The sequence below is a fragment of the Schistocerca nitens genome, chromosome 2 (genome assembly GCF_023898315.1).
Source record: "Schistocerca nitens isolate TAMUIC-IGC-003100 chromosome 2, iqSchNite1.1, whole genome shotgun sequence".
NCBI lineage: Eukaryota > Metazoa > Arthropoda > Insecta > Orthoptera > Acrididae > Schistocerca > Schistocerca nitens.
The window spans coordinates 1,074,187,638-1,074,204,320 of record NC_064615.1 but is presented as its reverse complement, the minus strand read 5'-3'; the positions used below and the strand labels follow the sequence as shown (position 1 = coordinate 1,074,204,320).

At 42.5% G+C, this 16,683-nt stretch overlaps 1 protein-coding gene across 2 annotated transcripts in view; it reads right to left on the bottom strand.

Moving 5' to 3' along the window:
* LOC126237468 (PRL-1 phosphatase) overlaps positions 1 to 16,683 on the bottom strand; it is a 673,482-nt gene that overhangs the window by 166,622 nt on the left and 490,177 nt on the right. The window contains exon 1 of one of the 2 annotated variants that reach the window (XM_049947611.1): positions 12,398 to 12,548. The exons of the other annotated variant lie outside the window; for it this stretch is intronic. The gene's annotated coding sequence lies outside the window, so the exon portion shown is untranslated. Of the gene's footprint in view, positions 1 to 12,397; positions 12,549 to 16,683 lie in introns of those variants that run through there. 2 annotated transcript variants of the gene reach the window in all.

Sequence of the window (16,683 nt, the reverse complement as noted above, 5' to 3'; positions counted from 1 at the left end):
CATTTTCATACTACTACTCTATCATTCCACTCTCTAATGGCGCGTGGGAAAAAAGAACACCTAAATCTTTCCGTTCGAGCTCTGATTTCTCTTGTTTTATTATGATGATCATTTCTCCCTACGTAGGTGGGGGTCAACAAAATATTTACGCATTCGAAAGAGAAAGTTGGTGATTGAAATTTCGTAAGTAGATCTCGCCGCAAAGAAAACCGCCTTTGTTTCAGTGACTGCCACCCCAGATCGCGTATCATATCAATGACACACTGACTTATTGCGCGATAACACCCAACAGGCTCCCCTTCGTGGCACTTTTTCGATGTCCTCCGTCAATCCTACCTGGTAAGGATCCCACGCCGCGCAGCAATATTCTAGCAGAGGACGGACAAGTGAAATGTAGGCTGTCTCTTTAGTGGGTTTGTCGCATCTTGTAAGTGTTCTGCCAACACAGCGCAGTCTTTGTTTCGTCTTCCCCACAATATTATCTATGTGGTCTTTCCAATTTAAGTTGCTCGTTATTGTAATTCCTAGGTATTTAGTCGAATTGACAGCCCTTAGATCTGTGCGATTTATCGTATACCCAAAATTTATCGGATTTCTTTTAGTACCCATATGGATGACCTCGCACTTTTCTTTGTTTAGTGCCAATTGCCACTTTTCGCACCATACAGAAATTCTCTCTAAATCATTTTGTAATTGGAATTGATTGATGATTTTTGTTGTGGCGTAACAAGCTAGCTACGCCACACTGAGAAGTAGCCGGAAGGGCACGCGTCAACTCTCGCCGTCTTGCGTTAAGTCTGAAACAGGATACGTGATGAAAGCTATAAAGAAAAGAACGGAGCTTCTCGTATACTTAACTTTAATTTCTTGTTGTACATTGCTCTTGATAATACAAGTGAGACTCTCTCCAGATATGGTTAATGCGCCTTGCTAGGTCGTAGCCATGGACTTCGCTGAAGGCTATTCTAACTGTCTCTCGGCGAATGAGAGAAAGGCTTCGTACGTGTAGTCGCTAGCCATGTCGTCCGTACAACTGGGGCGAGTGCTCGTACGTCTCTCGAGACCTGCCATGTGGTGGCGCTCGGTCTGCGATCACCCAGTGGCGACACGCGGGTCCGACATGTACTAATGGACCGCGGCCGATTTAAAGCTACCACCTAGCAAGTGTGGTGTCTAGCGGTGACACCACAATTTTACTAGACGGTAAATTACAGCGTCATCTGCAAACAATCTAAGGGGGCTGCTCAGATTATCACCTAGGTCATATATCTAATCAGGAACAGCACAGGGCCTATGACACTACCTTGTGGAACGCCAGATATCACTTCTGTTCTACTCGATGATTTACCGTCCATCACTACGAACTGTGGCCTCTCTGAGATGAAATCATGAATCCAGTCCCACAACTGAGACGATACTCTATATGCACGCAATTTGATTAATAGTCGCTTGTGAGGAACGGTATCAAAAGCCATCATCTCATCTCGAACTCCCACAAGCTTCCCTAACTGTAATTTACCCACACCCACTAGCCCATCGCTGCGATTCGCTCATACCCATCCACTAGCAGTTGCCCTTTCGAACTCGTTGATTTAGCCCAACTCATTGTCATTATCTCTCTGTCACTGTCACCTGTGTCACAGTCACCTTCGTTCTATCCTACTACTACAGTCTTCTGTCGTCTCCTCCTTGCTCTGTCTTACTGCTAATATCTCATCCCTTTCTACTTATTGTTGCTGTCTCTTCTCACTGTCACTATATCTCTCTTCCTCGTTGTTATTGTCAGTCTGTCTCGTTATCACTGGCTCTCACGCACACCCACTTTCTCCTCTTTGTCTTTTACTGGCATTGTCTCCTTCACTTTTCCTAGCACTGTTCTGTCACTGTCAGTAAGGTTTCCCGCCCCCCCCCCCTCCCTCCCCCTCCCCCCCCCCCCTCTCTCTCTCTCTCTCTCTCTCTCTCTCTCTCTCTCTCTCTCTCTCTCTCTCTCTCTCTCTCTAAGGATCAAAAAGCACTAATGTGATGCCAAAATTTTGGGAAAATTTTTAAGGATACTGGAGAAGATAGAATGAGCCAACTGGAATCGCACTTTTTAGTTAGTCTTAAATGTTGTTGTTGTTGTTGTTGTTGTTGTTGTTGTTGTCTTCAGTCCTGAGACTGGTTTGATGCAGCTCTCCATGCTACTCTATCCTCTGCAAGCTTATTCATCTCCCAGTACCTACTGCAACCTACATCATTCTGAATCTACTTGGTGTATTCATCTCTTGGTCTCCCTCTATGATTTTTACCCTCCACACTGCCCTGAAATGCTAAATTTGTGATCCCTTGATGCCTCAGAACATGTCCTACCAACCGGTCCCTTCTTCTTGTCAAGTTGTGCCACAAACCCCTCTTCTCCACAATTCTAGTCAATACCTCTTCATTAGTTATGTGATCTACCCATCTAATCTTCAGGATTCTTCTGTAGCACCACATTTCAAAAGCTTCTATTCTCTTCTTGTCCAAACTATTTTTATTGTCCATGTTTCACTTCCATACATGGCCACACTCCATACGAATACTTTCAGAAACTACTTCCTGATACTTAAATCTATACTCGATGTTAAATTTCTGTTCTTCAGAAACGCTATCCTTGCCATTGCCAGTCTACATTTTATATCCTCTCTACTTCGACCATCAGTTATTTTGCTCCCCAAATAGCAAAACTCCTTTACTACTTTAAGTGTCTCATTTCCTAATCTAATTCCCTCAGCATCACCCGACTTAATTCGACTGCATTCCATTATCCTCATTTACATTTTTGTTGATGTTCATCTTATATCCTCCTTTCAAGACACTGTCCATTCCGTTCAACTGCTCTTCCAAGTCCTTTGCTGTCTCTGACAGAATTACAATGTCATCGGCGAACCTGAAAGTTTTTATTTCTTCTCCATGGATTTTAATCCCACTCTGAATTTTTCTTTTGTTTCCTTTACTGCTTGCTCAATATACAGATTGAATAACATCGGAGAGAGGCTACAACCCTGAACAGGATCATATTCGCAGCATCTTTCTTTTTTTTGCACCGATAAGAGCAATTTTTCACCGATTCCCTTCTCTCCGCTCCTGCAGCAGGACATGTAAGCGATAGGAAAAGAAGTGTGTAGCTCAGAAAAATTTATATAGTTTACTTATGTAAAACTGAAATAACGCAGAACTAATTTTACACCTCAGACCGGATTTTACGTGCATAATAACTTTGCATGTGCTTCAGTAGTACAATGTGCATTTCCCAGAACCCTTATGATAACTTTGACACTTGAGTATACTCCCGTGCTGCGTCACTTTACAACCTAAATTCATACTTTGACCCTGTGCTGTACGATACTGACACTAAGACGACCCTTCCGTTGCGTATACGTATGGTTCCTAGCCCGAGAGCTGTCAAACACGCTTGACCCAACCTTTTTAAATCAGCAATAGAACGCGAGATATGAGCACCGGAAAAACCGTTTTAATGCGCGGCGTTTTGGAACGTATTAGATACGCATTGCGTCGCATGCATACCGATTCTCGTCTTTTTATAGAAATGATTATCAAGTGATGATGCTACTAACCCCGTATTTATCATTGGCGAGTGGAAGGGAAGACGCTGTTTTCGACAAGACCTACGCAATCGGTTGCTACGACGTTCACAGTAAATCATGGCGTCTACTTGACGCGGGAGCGGTTTCGGTGCTCTTTGCCAGTCGTGGCGGCTGCGCAGCTTTAGAGACCATTACCGAAATTATAGACTCCAATCTTTTCAACACAGTGCAACACGTATAGACACAGTATCAAACTGTGTTGGTCGTTTTCATGACTACACAACGGCCCATCACACTGAGGAGGCGACGACTAGTTTTGGTACAGCCGTAGGTTGTTACGCATCTGATCTACCGGTCAACAGGAAGGTTTTTTTTTTTTTGGAAGACTTGTCACAGTCGACTCGCTGAATGTTGGCCCTGGGTTGTATTTTACCTAACGCACCCAAACAAATGCAGCATTTTGTCGATCTTTCATCATGAAATCAACATAAAAATTAGAAGTCGTGAAAATAACGAAATATATCTATTAGCATGACCAGCCTTGCAAGCAAAAAAGATAGTATATTAGTTGATTAAGCGTTTTCAGTATGTTTATTTCATATTTCTCCACTTAGAGAGATCAAACTGGGGCGTTTTTTGCTGTTATTTTTGCTAATATCCAATAGAATTTTTTCAGTGGATCTGATTTTTTTCTATTTCAGATTTTTTAAATTTTGAGTATCAGCCTAACCTTACTGACGAGTGAAAAAAATTATTTTGCAAATATCTGAGATTTTTTCGTAGCTTATTGGTCCTAATAACATTAAAAAATCAACTTCGCAGATACTAATGAAATATGCTTACCTCTGCGGTATGAAACTAATCTTACCTTCCAAAACACTGAATTGGTAACAAACGTTTGTTGTACAACATATTTTATGTATTTTTTGCCAAATTAAGTTATAAGGGCACAACACGTTGTCAAACTCCCCATATTAGTTGTATAATACTTGTAATTTTAGAAACTTACCCCGTCTTGGATAAACGTGTGTGGCTGCCCTTTCCCTCAACCCCGGGTGTTCTGGAGAATTGCGTGTTCTGCCGCAATAGTATCGGTAACTGCCAATTGCTGTTGCGGGATGCACGCCGGTGCACTTGTTGAGGTGCCGAGCCGCACTTGTTTGAGTCGCTATATTTAGTATGGCGACAGAAGAGCCCCGACAGCTACCAGGTGCTTCATTGTCATCTTTCAGCAGCCGACTGCGAAAGGCTGTTCTCTGTCACGGGGCTTCGATACTGGCAGCACTTACAGGGCCGTAGTCATTGTGCAGGCTACCTAAGCAGCATGCTACGGTCATGCACCACAAAAATTTAATACTGTTGTGCACGTCTTCTTATCGTTAAACATAGACTATTTTGTATGGACTATTTTGGTTGTTTCAGTAGGCAGCTGCTGTTAAATCAGCACTGACCTCTGAAACGTCGTTTCTATTTCCCACTGGCGCCCGTTAAACGCATGGCACTTTAATTGGCAAACACACTCAGACGCTTAGAAGGTAGTGAATGCGAATCTATCTGAATTCTTGATACAACGTTACGAAGCGAACTGCACGCTACAGTTTTTAAATCTAGTACCTAGCAAGAAGCCACAGCCTACATCGATACAAAACTACCCGTCTTCACTGGGTCGAACAACAACAAACAGTGGCTGACTCGAGACGAGTACCGTGGCCCAACGGGGTGCGATCTGGCCCCTCTCGAAATGATACCAAGCGTCAAGTGCACAGACATCCCAGTGAGGCGGCTAACCCGCAGCGTGTAGTGGTGCACTTCCGAAAGTCTCAGAACGACTTCTGGCTGGTGGTGTTTTCCTGCCACGCTGTGGCCTATTAATTCACGTCATCATGAACATAAATCATGATGTTCATTTTAATAGTTTCGGTGATTAAGTGCTGCCCTTCTCACTATCTTTTCACGTACAATAACCCCTTGAACTATCACTGAAGAGAGAACGCCTTGGGTCCAAAATGTAAATACGACCTTCCGGCCTTCGAGCCATTCCGCGGTTCGACAAATCGCTCCGACGTTGAACCAATCGCGCACGGGATTACGGAATGCAAGTACGTGCTTAACATCTAACGGGTTTAATTTTGTGAGATATTTGATAATTACAACCATATGTAATAACTGTCAGCAATACCACGAAACATTTATTATCAGTCAGTACAATGTAACATAAATCAGTACCATTTATCTGCAATTCCTGAATGCATCTACAATTCACGTAATCAGCACTCTTACAAAAAACAAATGAATTAGCTTGAAGGATCTGATATCGTACGAAACATACGAATACATGTAATGGGCCTTTGCATCTCTTGCACTCCCACATTCCTTCATTACGTTTTTTTATTTTTCGTGCAAACTTCACACAGTCTTGGTGGCTTTGATTTTCATGCTGTTGGCTCAATGTGCTTGGTAAAACGGGCTCAACGTTCCGCGTGCAGCCTCTTTGGAAAATTTACGTCCTTTATAATAGGGTTTTAGTATATTCTTCAGCAATGGTATGGCTATTTCAGTCCTACAATCAACTTAAACAAAAGCAAAACGACGATAATGGAACGTAGCCGAATTATGTCGGGTGATGCTGGGGGAATTAGATAATGAGATGAGGCACTTAAAGTAATAAATGAGTTTTGCTATTTGGGGAGCAAAATAAGTGATGATGGTCGAAGTAGAGAGGATGTAAAATGTAGACTGGCAATGGGAAGGAAAGCATTTCTGAAAAAGAGAAATTTGTTAACATCGACTATAGATTTAAGTGTCAAGAAGTCGTTTCTGGAAGTATTTGTATGGAGTGTAGCCATGTATGGAAGTGAAACATGGACGATAAATAGTTTGCACAAGAAGAGAATAGAAGGTTTCGAAATGTGATGCTACAGAAGAATGGATGGGTAGACCACATCACTAATGAGAAGGTACTGAGTAGGACTAGGGAGAAGAGAAATTTGTGGTACAACTTGACTAGAAGAAGGGATCGGTTGGTGCGACATGTTCTGAAGCATCAAGGGATCACCAATTTAGTATTACAGGGCAGCGTGGAGGGTAAAAATTGTGGAGGGAGACCAAGAGATGAATACACTAAGCAGATTCAGAAGGATGTGTGTTGCAGTAGGTACTGGGAGATGAAGCTTGCACAGGATAGAGTAGCATGGAGAGCTGCATCAAACCAGTCTCTGGACTGAAGACAGCAACAACAAAAACCAACTTAACTGTTTTTCTTTATTTTGTTGCACAAAACGTACGATAGCTAACACATAAAATAATTTTTTCTTCATCCTTTCACATATTTTCTCATCTTTGGGAAGCACACTAGTACTTGGTCTGGCCACTCCAATCCCTTGTTTTAGTCAATAATACAACTCTGTTTCTAAGTACGACTGGTTTCTTGTCTAATACTTTTTACTGTTTCATGTTTAATCGTCATAATATGAACGCCTTGCATATTAAAGCGGATATTCCTCATTCTGCACTCCCCCTCCCCCACTCTTTAATTTTAATTAATCTCTTCGCATATTCTTTCTATCGCACATACTGCGCCAATGAGAACGGATATTTTTGGTGAAGAGTACCAATTATCTAGGCACATAAAGCGTCCTCTGTGTGATACCGATTGCGACAGCTCTTTCACAACACTTTTGGAGGCTTTATCATCACAAGTCATCTTATCACAGCCTGCATATACTTTAAAGTCATAGCAGTAACTTATATCTGACTCAAAAAATTTGTAAAGTTTAATACTGAATCGTGTCAGGCCCATGCCGTTTAAACTGCGCCCGACCGACGTACCGCAGACCAGGCCCACGATGATCACATTTGACCCGAACACCGGATCACCGGTCTCACACATGGTTGTAGCTTAGGGTGTTAACAGCAATGTGCTTAGGATTGCACGCGTACGCTGCTAGTTTGACGAATACTCAGGCATCCTATTGCAGCTAGACCTGAAAATTAGTTAATCGCTTCTACTGCTAGTTACCCTTTGAGTAGCACTGGTTTCTATCCGATACCTCAGTTTATTATTTTTTAAATTATTTTCTTTTGCAAGACAGACACACCTAGTGGTACAATCAGGTATTTCTACGAATGTAGTACATTGTAGCGGCCAATCACAGCTTTCAAAGCAACAGTCGACGCGGAGATTGTGCTTCATGATTGTAGGAGACGGTGACACGTGGTTTTCATCAAATTCATGATACTGAATCACATTGAGATCACTGACACTGAAATTAAGTATATGTGATGTTACTGTAACGTAATTTTGAGTTTGTACAACTACTGTCATGGGTGGTTCCGAAATGAAACTTCTGGAACAGCGATATAAATTTATTAAATTTTAAGCCCATTATTGATTGTTACTTAGGACCATAATTTGTTTTACACATACGTTCATGGAATTTTCGATGTGTGCGACTGGATCTAGGAAAATTGCGGAATTGCTTTCAAAAATATCTCTTGAAATGTCGGGTGTCTGTAAAGAGTATGACGTAGTGATTCCCAAGTGAAACCACAACTTTTAAACGACGGATAAGATGATAAAGGCGATGGTACGCCCTGTTAAGGACAGTCTCAGCGTCAGGATCCCTGGGATTTATGACGTCCCTTGTGGGTGCGGAAGCAATTATACCGGTCAATCCATTCGCACCGTTTCCAATCGCTATGCAGAACAACATAATATTAAAAATCGAGAACTGGAGAAAACCTCGGTTGCTGAGCACAGCCTCACAAACAAATAAAATACTGTTTGACGAAACAAAACTTTTGTCCCCGGCTCCAGCTACTGGAACACACTAATGAAACAGGCTGTGGAAATAAGAATGTGAGAGAAAATCGTCAACCGTGACAGCGGATATAATCTTCGCGATGTATGGAAGTGACTTCCAGATGCAGAGAAGAGCCAGAGATATTCGTCGCAATGTTTACGCTACGGTGGGAGCGGTGGCACCACCAGCGCAAACGTTAACACCATCTGCGACAACATTACGTAATTATCGATCAATCAGAAACAGACTGTGGGCTATATAAGGCCGCCGCCGCAGAGGCAGTTTTGACAGTCAGTTGTTCCTGACGAAGGCGATGGAGGTAATCGCCGAAAGCTCGAGGTTTTACCCTGAACTGATGCGGCAAGGGATCAGAAAATGTTTTATAAAACGATTTACTTTTTGGTTATTTTTTCTTGTACTCGTTGCTTATAATGCTGGTAAATTTTGGGAAAAAAATTTCAAATTAAATGCTTTATATTGCTCTGACACAAAAGGGTGAACGACCCTACTCTTTAACGCTGAATTCGAGTCTCGGGTCCAACACTACTTCTACATCTACGTGATTACTCTGCTATTTACAATAAAGTGCCTGGCAGAGGGTTCAATGAACCACCTTCATGCTGTCTCTCTACCGTTCCACTCTCAAACGGGACGCGGGAAAAACTAGCACTTATATTTTTCTGTGCGAGCCCTGATTTCTCTTATTTTATCGTGATAATCATTTCTCCCTATGTAGGTGGGTGCCAACAGAATATTTTCGCAATCGGAGGAGAATATTGGTGATTGAAATTTCATGAGAAGATCCCGCCGCAAAAAAAAAAAAAAAAAAAACGCCTTTGTTTTAATGATTGCCACTCCAATCCACATATCATCTCTGTGGCGCTATCTCCCCTACTTCGCCACCATCAGACACTCACTCACTCACTCACTCACTCACTCACTCACTCACTCACTCACTCACAACAGGGTATGCCAGGGTAAGGTTTCAAGTATCAGTCAGGTCACTGACCATTAGCAGTGCCTCCTCAGTTAGAACGTGGCAGCTAAATCGTTTGCGTTTAGCGACAACTATGACGACGTAAGCAACGAAAGCATGGAACGGCAACGTTCCCTTTAGCATGCACCTTAGTTTATCAAAGGATTGCGTCATTTATCTACTCTTAAGAAGTGCAAAAACCATGTAAATAAAACACTGTTCCCAGTTCTGCAGAAAGGAGTACTAATGGACTAATCGCCAAGCACTCAAAGGGCGATCGATGACAGCGGCACGGGCCAGATAAGCTTATCTATTTGATGCTCACATCTTATCGGTGAATACTCACTTTCAACTGAAGGGGGAAAAAAATAATGAAGTACGACGAAAAGCAGTATATTGTAAATGTTAACATTACACAACATACTTTTCTAGTATTTTTTTAAATCCCTGAATTAATTTCTCAACAGCTGTCTACTTGTTAACTTGGAAATGGAATTTTTCAAAAATTAATGGTAAAAAGTAAAGTCAAACCAAGAGTAAAAAGGGAAGGGATTTTTGTTTTCCTTAACAGTAAGCATCAGACAGCACTATTGGGATGAAAACTCTTGGCTGTCTTGCTATAGACTATCACTGAAATCCACAACAATTGTAAATAAAGACCCCGAGGCTTCAACTGCCGCATATTTATAGCCCCAATTCAGAACTGCGTTGTCGAATTTCGAAGAGCACAAAAAGACATCGGCAAGCAATCGGTTGTTGCGACACTGCCAGTGATCTAGGAGTGCACATGTCAACATCTGTGCCGAAGCGACGTAGCACAACAAACGCGACACTTGGCATTACAGCTGCGCCAAGTGGACAACTTCCAAGAAGCCTTCACATACCATGCAGTCAAATACTTAACACTGATGCACAATCTCGCTGTACCAGGAGCGTAAGGTGAGAGAACAACAAAGTGGCTGAGAGAACATTACTGCAGTTCACGTGTAACGCACGTCATGCGGCGCTGCAGAACCCGCTGACAAAGACTCAAAAAGTCTACTGCAATCTATTGAAAACGCAGCACGGGACAGTAAAACGAACACTGGAAATTACACGCGAATCACTGCAAAATGATTTTGTACTTAATTTGGCATGTAATATAACACTGTAGATCTAATAATTGTAATTAATCCGTGATCTATAAATTGTGACTACCTTTGAATAAAATGTGGAATAGTAACCTTTACCGTGGTCTAGCAGCAGTAACATTGTCCCCTCCTGTAGTGTTCTAGGATTACTAAGTAGTTCACTCTTAGAGTGCGAACATTTTCCTATTAACATGTTACATTTTGAACATCCCAACATCGTCTTCGTTTAGTTTACATCTTTTCTCAATAGTAACGAATGGTATCTCCATATCATTGCTTAATGGATCCTCTTTGCATTGTAAACAAAACATCTAGTGCAAAGCACATGTGTGATGCTCTGTCAATAATATTATGAAATGCGGCACAGTGATTATTTACAATGTGTGCATTGTTCGGAGTGCAACAGCGTATACCTTTGACAATCATAAAGAAACCACAACAAAATTACTTGCTACCCATTGGAACACCTAAGTGTATAAAGGTATTTCACCTTATATCTAAATAAATGCTAGCAGTTTACCGTGTTTGATTAATGACACTTATAAAGTGGCACTGAGTATGCAAATATTGTTGCTCAGTGTAGAGATGACATGCTGTTGATCAAAACAACTATGTAACTGAAAATGTCAGCCATCTCAAGATGTGCATTGTTGCCCGAAACCGGTTATGGGATTGAAATAAAACATTTTTAGAAGTGTTTGTGGTAGGTTGCATTATTCATCGACTAATAGATACTTTGCTATGTTAAGTCGAAGGAAAGATTCTTTTTCATGCACGCTGTGTTACTAGAAAAAAAAAAAAAGATTTTTATAAATAAATTTCAAATACCAGTAAGTCGTTTCTGAAGATATTTGTATTTAGTGTAGTCTTCTACGGAAATGAAACATGGACATCAACAGTTAGCCGGCCGGTGTGGCCGAGCGGTTCTAGGCGCTACAGTCTGGAACCGCGCGACCGCTACGGTCGCACGTTCGAATCCTGCCTCGGGCATGGATGTGTGTGATGTCCTTAGGTTAGTTAGGTTTAAGTAGTTCTAGGAGACTGATGACCTCAGAAGTTAAATCCCATAGTGCTCAGAGCCATTTGAACCATCAACAGTTCAGACAACAACAGAACAGAAAGTTTGCAATTGTGATGGTACAAAAGAGTGCTGAAGATCACGCGGGTAGTAATTAGGTGGTACTAAATCGAGTAGGGAGATAAGAAAATTGTGGCTCGGGTGACTGTTGAGATTCCACTGAATCGAAATGGAGAAAAAAGAAATATGTGGAACAACTTGTCCAAAAAAAGTGATCGGTTGGCAGGACACATCCGAAGGCATCGAGGAATAGTCAGTTTGGTAATAGAGGGAAGTGTGTGTGTGTGTGTGTGTGTGTGTGTGTGTGTGTGTGTGTGTGTGTGTGTGTGATGGGGGGGGGGGGGAGAATTGTACAGGGTGATCTACAGTAGATATGACTATTCTATGCAGCTTCAATTGGATGTAGGTCGCACTAGTCATTCAGAGATGAGTTTTGCACAAGATACAGTAAAGGTGCATCAAACCAGAATTCGGACTGATCAACAACACACCAAGAACAAGAACGATTTGGGGGTGAGGGGCCGTGGACGATGTATTAACTATCTTATAATGTTTCGTCGCCTTCTGTGGAGCCACCTTCAGACGAATTCGGTGCCCCTTCAGCTTTCCATACAGCAGCCATTTGTTTGTGAAAATGTCTCCCGTCGGTGACGAAACGTTAGTAGACAGACATCGTGCACAGCTTGTAATTCTGGTAATTTCAACTGGACACCGGTCGCCAAGCCTTTATTGCAGTAATTAATAATTTAGTGACATCATGCAGTGAATGCCAGTAAGGAGGAGGGGGCGGGGGATTGGAGACTGTCTAGAAGGCAGCGCACAACACGCCCGGGTGATATCAGTACCTTGGTGCGACCCCTGTGGAAAGCTGCGGAGGGCGCCTGCAGCAGTAGACCATGCAGGAGTTTCCGCGGACGGGGACGTCGTATTCGCGAGAGCAGCTGAGCTCGCCTGGCTGGCGGGCGCGGCGTGACAGCGGGTGTGCGGGCGGCCGTCAAACTGAGCTGCCGAAATGAGACAAGAAGCGGGCGCGCGCTGCCAACCTGGGCGCCGCCCAAGAACGCGCCGGCGGTCACGAGGAATCACTCCATTAAAATAAACCCGACCCAGGTGGGCGCGCAGCGGCGCCACGATACTGCGACGCCAGGCCTGCTCGCCGGAGGGTCACCGCACACTACCATGTAGTAGGGCTGTTGCGAATCTCGGGTGTTCCTTACTGAGAAGTGACGAGTATCCCACGAGGCTAAGAAACGTGTCGCCACTGACGAAAACGTGTCGCCACTGACGAAAACGTGCCGCCACTGACGAAAACGTGCCGCCACTGACGAAAACGTGCCGCCACTGACGAAAACGTGCCGCCACTGACGAAAACGTGCCGCCACTGACGAAAACGTGCCGCCACTGACGAAAACGTGCCGCCACTGACGAAAACGTGCCGCCACTGACGAAAACGTGCCGCCACTGACGAAAACGTGCCGCCACTCGTATGTTTTGCCACGGCTGCCAATTGGCTCTTACTGAGGCATTTCCCATACTTTAGAATTAAAATTATCCCGTATGGATCTTGAATGGGGACGCGAAAATCTCATTTAATATTTTCGTATTTTCCCACAAATTTTTCTTATTCGTTTAAACTAATTTGTCGAAATTATGTAAATTCAGTTTCTACATTTCAAATTTTGTGAGTTAAATGCTGAGAAACATTTCACTTCTGATATGACAAGGTATGGAAACTGGAACAAGAGCTTGCCATCAATATGTACCGATTTTTCGTAACTGGGTGTGTTGCAGTCTAATCTGCAGACAGATGAGAAGAAACGCAAATTACGACAGGACAAACTAAACACCAACATTACATACACATTTAAATCGTGGTCTGACGTGTTTCGAATCTGTAACTGCTATATATAAAGGAACTACAACTACAGATGAAATCCACTGAATATGCCTTGCACATATAAAGAAAGGGCAAAACTCGTTTGAGTCTATAAACACGAGATGTTTTTATTGTGTGTTTATATTCCTATCTTCCCGACTAGTTGCTAGGTCGCAGCCTCGTTCTCAAAGCGCTCATCCATGTCATCAGTCAAACTGACAAACTGGAACGCATCGTCGCTGGCCACAAACGACTCCACTTGACAATTTGCCTGATTACAAGAATGAGCACCTGAGAAAGGGGCTGCCACCCCGAAACTAGTCACAAAGATAGGAATGTACGTACAAGCAGTATGACGAGGACAGTTGTGGCACAGATGCCGCTAGCACTTCTCCCTGGACCGCTCTATTGTTCTTCAACAAAGGAGTATTGTTCTCTAATGCAAACTGTTGATAATGAAAAAAATGCTATAGTTTTCCATGTCGCCACTCCCTCTATTGTTCTGCAACAAACTATATTATTCTCCCCTCTATTGTTCTGGAACGAAGTGTATTATTTCACCTTCCCCCACCCCTCTGACAACCCAATTGCCGTATTTATAAAATTGCAGCAAATTCAAAAAAATTTGGAAATTCAAAATTGTCTGGGCTTTCCCCCAAAGCCCTATGACGTTACTGTAGAATTAAGATACTTGTCCTACATGTCAACTGACGGGAAATTCAAATAGTTGAAGACAGGGCATTGTCCTACTGATGTGAAATCATCAGTTTAACTTGAAAATTAGGAGCCTACAAACCGTAAGTTTAAAAATGTTGCTACTCCAGCTGTCCAAAGTTTAAACAATTCTTCCTCTAATGTCACAATTTAACTCACCCCATTTATGATAAATAGAAAACTAAACGCTCACTTTTCAGTTTTATGTGGCGGGAAAATTCAAACTTCACGTCTTTTAAGGTTAGAATGGCGAGAAATTTACATACCGGCACCGCAAGTTTAAAATCATGGGACACACACTGTCACAACTAGGCCGCTTATCCTAACAAACTACAGGGTGTTCAAAAAGTCTCTCCGCAGTGCCGTATGATTGTTAGCTGCGCGTGCCGTATGATTGTTCGCCCGCCTGGGTGTTTCAACGATACAATAAACGCACAACGATACTGCAGTAATACTCTGTACCCATTCATAGGAGAACTTGTGTTAAGTGAAATACTGAACGGTTATTTTCAACAAGATGGTGCAACCGCGCATACAGCTCGTGTTTCATTGTCACTGCTTCCTGATGTTTTTGGTGATCGCATAATTTCACAGGGACTTTGGCGTCCACGATCGCCTGACTTAACACCATAGAACGTTTTCTTCTGGGGTCCAGCGAAAGCAACTGTCTATAAAAACCAGTATCCAGGGCAAGGTTCCTGAATTAGTATCTCTTATTGAAGGAAATAGTGCGCATATAGTATTAGGAACGGAAAGTTGGTTAAAACCGGAAGTGAACAGTAACGAAATCCTAGACACAGAATGGAATATATACCGCAAGGATAGGATAAACGCCAATGGTGGAGGAGTATTTATAGCAGTAAAGAATTCAATAATATCCAGTGAAGTTATTAGCGAATGCGAATGTGAAATAATCTGGGTTAAGTATCAAAGGTGGGTCAGATATGATAGTCGGATGCTTCTATAGACCACCTGCATCAGCAACCGTAGTAGTTGAGCGCCTCAGAGAGAACCTGCAGAACGTCGTGAAGAAGTTTCGTGATCATACTATTGTAATAGGGGGAGACTTAAATCTACCAGGTATAGAATGGGATAGTCACACAATCAGAACTGGAGCCAGGGACAGAGACTCTTGTGACATTATCCTGACTGCCTTGTCCGAGAATTACTTCGAGCAGATAGTTAGAGAACCAACTCGTGAAGCTAACGTTTTAGACCTCATAGCAACAAATAGACCGTGAATGTAGAAGAGGGTATCAGTGATCATAAGTCAGTGGTTGCATCAATGACTACAAGTGTAATAACAAATGCCAAGAAAGGAAGGAAGGAAAATATATTTGCTTAACAAGAGTGATAGGGCACAAATCGCAGAATATCTGAGTGACCACCATCAAACGTTCATTTCTGAGGAAGAGGATGTGGAACAAAAATGGAAAAAATTCAGAAACATCGTCCAGTACGCCTTCGATAAGTTCGTACCGACTAAGGTCCAAAGCGAGGGGAAAGATCCACCGTGGTATAACAATCATGTACGAAAGGTACTACGGAAACAAAGAAAGCTTCATCATAGGTTTAAGAGTAGTCGAATCATAGCTGATAAGGAAAAGCTGAACGAAGTGAAAAAGAGCGTAAAGAGAGCAATGAGAGAAGCATTCAACGAATTCGAACATAAAACATTGGCAAACAATCTAAACAAGAACCCTAAAAAGTTTTGGTCATATGTAAAATCGGTAAGCGGATCTAAATCCCCCATTCAGTCACTCGTTGACCACGATGGCACCGAAACAGAGGACGACCGAAGAAAGGCAGAAATACTGAATTCAGTGTTCCGAAACTGTTTCACTGCGGAAAATCGTAACACGGTCCCTGACTTCAGCCGTCGCACGGACGCCAAAATGGAAAATATTGAAATAAACGATATCGGAATTGAAAAACAACTGCTATCACTTAGTAGCGGAAAAGCATCCGGACCAGACGAGATACCCTTAAGATTCTACAGTGATTATGCTAAAGAACTTGTCCCCTTTCTATCAGCAATTTATCGTAGATCTCTGGAAGAACGTAAAGTACCTAGCGACTGGAAGAAAGCGCAGGTCGTTCCCATTTTCAAGAAGGGTCATAAATCAGATGCGAATAATTATAGGCCTATTTCGCTTACGTCAATCTGTTGTAGAATAATGGAACATGTTTTATGTTCTCGTATTATGACGTTCTTAGATAATACAAATCTCCTTCATCATAACCAACATGGATTCCGCAAACAGAGATCATGTGAAACTCAGCTCGCCCTATTTGTCCAAGAAATTCACAGTGCCGTAGACACTGGCGAGCAGATTGCTGCCGTATTCCTGGACTTCAGGAAGGCATTTGATACGGTTCCGCACTTACGTTTAGTGAAAAAAATACGAGCTTACGGAATATCGGACCAGGTTTGTGATTGGATTCAGGATTTCCTAGAAGAAAGAACACAACATGTCATTCTTAACGGTTCAAAATCTGCAGATGTAGAGGTAATTTCGGGAGTACCGCAAGGAAGCGTGA